This window comes from Silene latifolia, chromosome Y (genome assembly GCF_048544455.1).
Source record: "Silene latifolia isolate original U9 population chromosome Y, ASM4854445v1, whole genome shotgun sequence".
Taxonomy (NCBI): Eukaryota; Viridiplantae; Streptophyta; class Magnoliopsida; order Caryophyllales; family Caryophyllaceae; genus Silene; species Silene latifolia.
This window is the reverse complement of record NC_133538.1, coordinates 199,178,131-199,184,130: the sequence shown is the minus strand read 5'-3', so window position 1 is coordinate 199,184,130 and position 6,000 is coordinate 199,178,131.

Here is a 6,000-nt window from a genome sequence, read left to right as displayed (position 1 = left end):
GGCGGTGTCTGGCCCATACCACTTTTAGGGAGCGAAAGCTCTATTAGGTCCACCTTCCCTTTGTCCGCTGTTTCCTTAGACTGATGGGGAGCACTATTTTCGGCCGAAAGGAGCCGAACAACATGACCAACACCGAGCTCTCCATCCTGGGCGATTACCTAAACATCGACCGCGAGGGTCCTTTTACCCTCAACATAGCTTATTTGACTGCCCAGTACCTTCTGAGCCAGGGGAAGAAGAAGACGGGAACCATTGCCTGCGGTGGCATAGCCACCATTCTTGCCCGTCGCCTTTTCCCCATTTGGCCTCGTGACCTACAGTACCTCGAGGAAGAGAGGCTACTGAGTCTGGACGCCATGCTTTCTCAGCATTGGCTGACCCCAAACTACCAGACTTGGAAGATTGACGGCTCCTTATCTGTAGACTTACCTTGTGACACTCTCCCCCGTCTTGAGCCCCTTTCTACTGTTGCTAGGGGCGCCCGTCTGCCACCACTACCTCACCTTCTCCTTCCACCTGACCTACTCTGCCGCACCCGCCGCCAAGAAGCGGCGTCTTGAGACCGGAGAGGGGTCTACCCCTTCAGGGAGTGCCCAGCCTTCCACGGCTACTCCCGATCCAACCCCTACTCCCACTACCACTCATACTCCTACCCCCACTCCCACTGACCAGACACAGACTGAGCCGGTCTTACCGGCTACTTTCTTACCACCTCCTCCCTTTGTGGCGCCCGCGGTCATGGACCAAGGGGGCGCCGTTTACGGTTTGTTGCTTGAGATTGCAGCGCGTCAGGCTCGTATGGAGAGGGACATGGCTCTTGCCTTGCATCCTCTGTACGAGTACCACTTGCGGCGACACAAACCGATTCCAGAGGGTTGGCCACACCCTTCCTTCTTCCGGTTCCCACCTGAGGGGTACCCGAGTCTCGCGACGAGGAGGAGGACGAGGACCCGGAGGTGGCGGTGGAGAGAGCTCGAGCCGAGGAGCGGAGGAGGAGAGAGACCCGAATCGGGGTGGAGGATATCCGTGATGCCGATGGATTTACGACGACGACGAGTAGTAGCTATCGGTCTACTCACTTCCCGCTTTTACGGCTGGTTTGGGGAAGTTCGTATTTTGTATGTATCTTCTACTCTTTTATTTTGTCTCCTTTTAATTATTGTTTTTATTTTCTTATTGGTTGTATATTCCCGTTCCCCCGTATATATCTGCTGGTGTATGCTGGAGGACAACGAGGGCGTTGTCCGTTTTGGTTTGGGGAGGGTATTGCATCCTTTTGAGTCTGCATTTGCATCTGTTTTTGCATTCACGTTTATTTTTCAGCTTTGCATTGTTATTTATTTCATTTTAAAAAATCAAAAATCCAAAAAAATTAGAAAATTTCAAAAAAATTAAAAAAAAATTCACGTTTATTTTTGCATATAGGTTTAGTCGGAACGGTAGATTTCCGTGATGATAATGCACTATAACTTGTCTTTTTACTTGAGCTTTGCACTTTCATTGATAGTTATTAGCTTTGTCATACGCATAGTCTACGAGTTTCTGTTCAAATATAGCTGACTGTTTAGACTTGACCTGATAAATTGGCAAACTACTTGAAAAATTTTGAGATATTAGAGTCATAACTGGTGACACTCATGACCAGTTCATTAGGAATTGAGAGTAGTACTCCTTGCATAGTATGTTCGTCTCTTTTGCACTTTTATGACATTCAATTTCTTGTCAAATGCACATATTCGGGTTTGTGGTTGGTGTCACATGCAGGGAGGTGCTTGCAAATTTCCCTTTCCTTATATTTTTCACCCATTTAGCTCCACATTAGCCAAAACTTGCCTTTTTGACCCATTAGCTACATTCCAAACTAAGCCTGCCTAGTCAAGCTAGTTAATATGTTCTTTTGTGGTATGTTTTCCCATTGCAGTTTGGCCCATATTTCTGTGTTTTGGAGTTGGTGGAAATTAAGGAGGGGAGTATGAAAAAAAAGAATTGAAAAAGAAAAAAAAAGGAAAGACGTGAAAAAGAAAGAAAGAAAAGAAAAAGAAAAGAAAAAAAAAAGCTGGAACGTGAATCAGGAAGAAAAAAAAAAGAAAGGAAGTTTGAAAAAAGAGTTGTTTTATTTGAGTTAGTTTTTTCAGACGGTATTAAAAAAGGAAAGTTTGTGACCGTCTGACTCCTCCGTTTTATTCCATTATTTTTGAGGAGATTGTGTTTTGAGTCTAGTGAGTTTTGTGCCAAAAGAAGGGCACTTGTACTTAGTTTTTCAGTCAGTTGAGATTCGGATGGTCTTTATTATGGTCATGTAGGAACTAGCTTGACGCTTTTACCTCCACATTACCATAACATGTTTTGCCCTTTCTCACCTGAACCTCACTATTCCCATATTAGTTGTAAGCCCTCGGCTGTGACGGACATTATTGGTTGGAATGTGTGCATTAGTACTTGAATTGTCTTTCATTTTTGTTGCATGCATGCTATGGAGGTCGCAGTTAGGTGAGTGACTGTCTTTTCGTACCTCTTTTACATATATCATTCACCTTTGCTTCACGAGAGAAGAGTGACCACGAGAGAGTCCGATTTTGTTGGTCTTGCAAGGTCGATAGGTTGGCTATATTTCTGAACAGCTTATAATTCGTTTGCGTATTGACTGCTTAGCTTTAACTGTTAGTTTTTGTTGCATTAAATTGGTTCAAGTAGACAAGTTAAGCTAACTCTGAGTTATCATTTCCGTTCCATTAGTTGCATTTTAAGTTTACTCGAGGACGAGTAAAGGTTCGGTTTGGGGAGATTTGATACGCGCCTAATATATAGTCTTTTTAGCCTATTTCAGCACGTATTTCTATGCATTTTTATACTGTTTTTATGGTATTTTGCCCCGAATTGGCTACTTTGGTTCGTTTTGTCCATTTTGTAGAAATGAACGCGAAAGTAGTGGAATCGTACTCTTTTTCGTCCTTTTTGCATGCATTTAGAGGAGACGGGATATGTCCAGAGTAAGATACTGCGTTGGGAAGCATCATGGCATGGATTACGAGGCATTTAGGCACGGACTTGAGCTGAAATGAAGACGAAGTACTCGATCGAGCAGTTTTACCACTCGATCGAGTGGTTTTTACGTCTCCCATTGGTCGATCGAGTAGAATTCTACTCGATCTTTAGCCTGCAGAAAGACCAGTTACTCGATCGAGCACTTTTCTACTCGATCGAGTAGATTTGCTGAGGTGTTTACTCGATCGAGTGGTTTTAATCCACTCGATCGAGTGGTTTCGCTGTTATGGGCCTTTAATTAGGCCGTGTGTTGTTTATTTCGCAAAACTTAATTGCTTTTCCTATTTAAACCTACGTTAACTAGGTTATTAGACATCTTATTATCTATATTTTTATCTATTCTTTTTATCTATCAAGAAACTTTACTGCGTTACTTTGTTTCCACTGTAACCTTACTTTTGGGATTATTCTTGCTCGGATTTTGTGTTCTTTACGCCGGATTCGCATTGATTGTAATTCCTCTCTCTTCCTTTAATAATAATTAATCCTTTGTTGTTTTAATTGCTTGTTATTCCATTTAATTCCCTTGCCCTAATTTCTCTTTACGCTTTTTACTTGTTATTTCATAATGTTTACTGCTGGAAATCTATCTGTTGTTAGTTTAATTAGCGACATGAGTAGCTAAATCCCTTTCATGTTGGGATTAGGGGATCTACGGTAGGAAAGTGACGATGTAGTAAATGAAACAGATGAAATAATTACGAGACTCTGTCACCATAGCAATTTAACTGTATTTATTCAACTTAGTTGAGTGCACACTTCTGAGTTAACCTTTAATCTGGCTAAAATTAATCCTAGATCGAAAGATTGGACTAAATAGGCCTGCTATGAACAGTAGACTACCCTGACGAGAATGAAAGTTAAGTTAGCGGTATTTTAGGATAGAAAGTGGATCGAAAAGACCTTTCAACATCCGTCTTACATTAATTCGTCTGAGTCATTTACAGCTGAGTCATTCGACTACCGTAGTGAACCGAAATCCTGACATGTCCCTCTCTATCTGATAGTTTTATCCTTTTTCTCTGCTTTTATTGCTCTTACCCTTTATTCCTCTTTCCTTTAAATCTCGTAGTTTAGATAACAAATCAAACAACCCCCCCATTTGTGACCAAATAGACGGACTTCTACGATTATCTTGCCTCCCTGTGGAGATCGACCTGACTTCCCTAGCTATATAGTTAGTTGAGTTAGTTTATTTTTGACAGGTATACGACAGACGTGTCATGGGACGTGTGATTTTTGGTTCTTTACGTTTCACTTTGTGTTCCTATAAATAGGAGCTTTGGTCCACACCATTTTAGACACCATTCACATACACAATTTCTCATAATTCTCTCTAAGTTTAGTAGTTAGATTATTTTAGTAATTAGCTTAGCTTAGTTTAGATTTACTTTATGTTATAAACATTTCAATACAATTCCCATTCAAGTTATATTCCAAAGTTTTATTTCAAGTTATTTCATTACAAGCATTGTTCTTCCATTTCTAGTTCATTTCCGTATTGCAAGAAAATTTCCATTCATATTTTCATTATGTTTGCCATTTCATTTATCATTAGTTTAATTTACATTTCCACCATGTTAGAGTAGTTGCATTTGTCTAAGGAGTAAGGGAAGCCATGCATGATTAAGTAATATGTAAATGTCAAAATGAGGATAAGTTAATATTGTATAATTGTTTCTATCACATGTTTGCGCCACAACGTTTAATCTTTGGTTATTGGCCGTAATCGTAGATTAAGTTTGTTAATTCATTCTATAAGTCGAGAGACACGGAATTGGATTAGACTAAGCATGTATAGTAGGACGACCTAGTCATGGACGAGAGTTTCTCTAGGACCCGGTCTATGGTTGACACTAATATCGGAAGATGGGTGTCTTTAAGCCTATACATTTATCATAAAATTAACTTCCTAACTTGACATAAGCATTTACGTAATTAACATGTGTGACCCGACCTCTCTAGACATTTTATTTATTATTGTTTTATCACTTTAACCCAATTAATCAATCGATAATCTACCAAGGTAAAATTCAATCCGTAACAATTAATTAATAACTCCCGTCTCCTTTGGGTTCGACCCCTAAGTACTACATTTCATTTGTTGTTTAGGTATAAATATTATCTTTGTATAGGTGTGCGATAGCCTATCAGCATAATTCACTGTAAGTTAAGGTAGTTCTTTTCTACTATTTGATGAAAACTGAAATTTGACTATTTATACATATATTTGCAGAATATATCAAGAAAGGTAAATAATTCTTCGATTTTTTTTGTGTTTGATTTGATGATGTTGTTATTAAATACTTTGATTATTTTATACATATACTTGTAGAATTTATCAAGAATGGTAAATAATATAAATTTTGTGTTTGATTTGAGGATGATGTGATTAAATATCTTAGCTCCCATGTTTGGTATGTAGGTAATTATTCACCTCCTGGAATTATTACCCTTGTGAAGGGGTAATACATTACCCACCCTCCCCGCTGGGTAATGATTAAGGGAGTAAAAGATCTACTCAGTAATCATTACTCTTATGCCAAATATATCATCAAGGAACTCATTACCCCACTAATTAAGTTCTCCAGTAATGATCGCCCAATAAAACTTACCCCTTAATAATTCCATGGATTTCAGGCAAGCCCTTATGAGTAATGGGTCAAATACAGTTAGGGTTATGATTTATGATTAATGTTGATTAGAATGAAAATTTTGATGCTTACATTGACTTTCACCAACCAATATGCTAGTCAGAGTAGTCACAAGCCTTCAGTAGTTGTAGTTTAATTTTCATTTATCGAGTTTTGTCATTTTTTTGGTCTCAGTACTTAGCTCTGGAAATGGAGAAGAGAAACATGTTGATAAACAAGAGTTTGACATCCTTTCAAAGTGAATAATTTGAGTAAATAAATAGCTAGCATGTGTATGAAATGCACGCGCTTATTAGAAGGC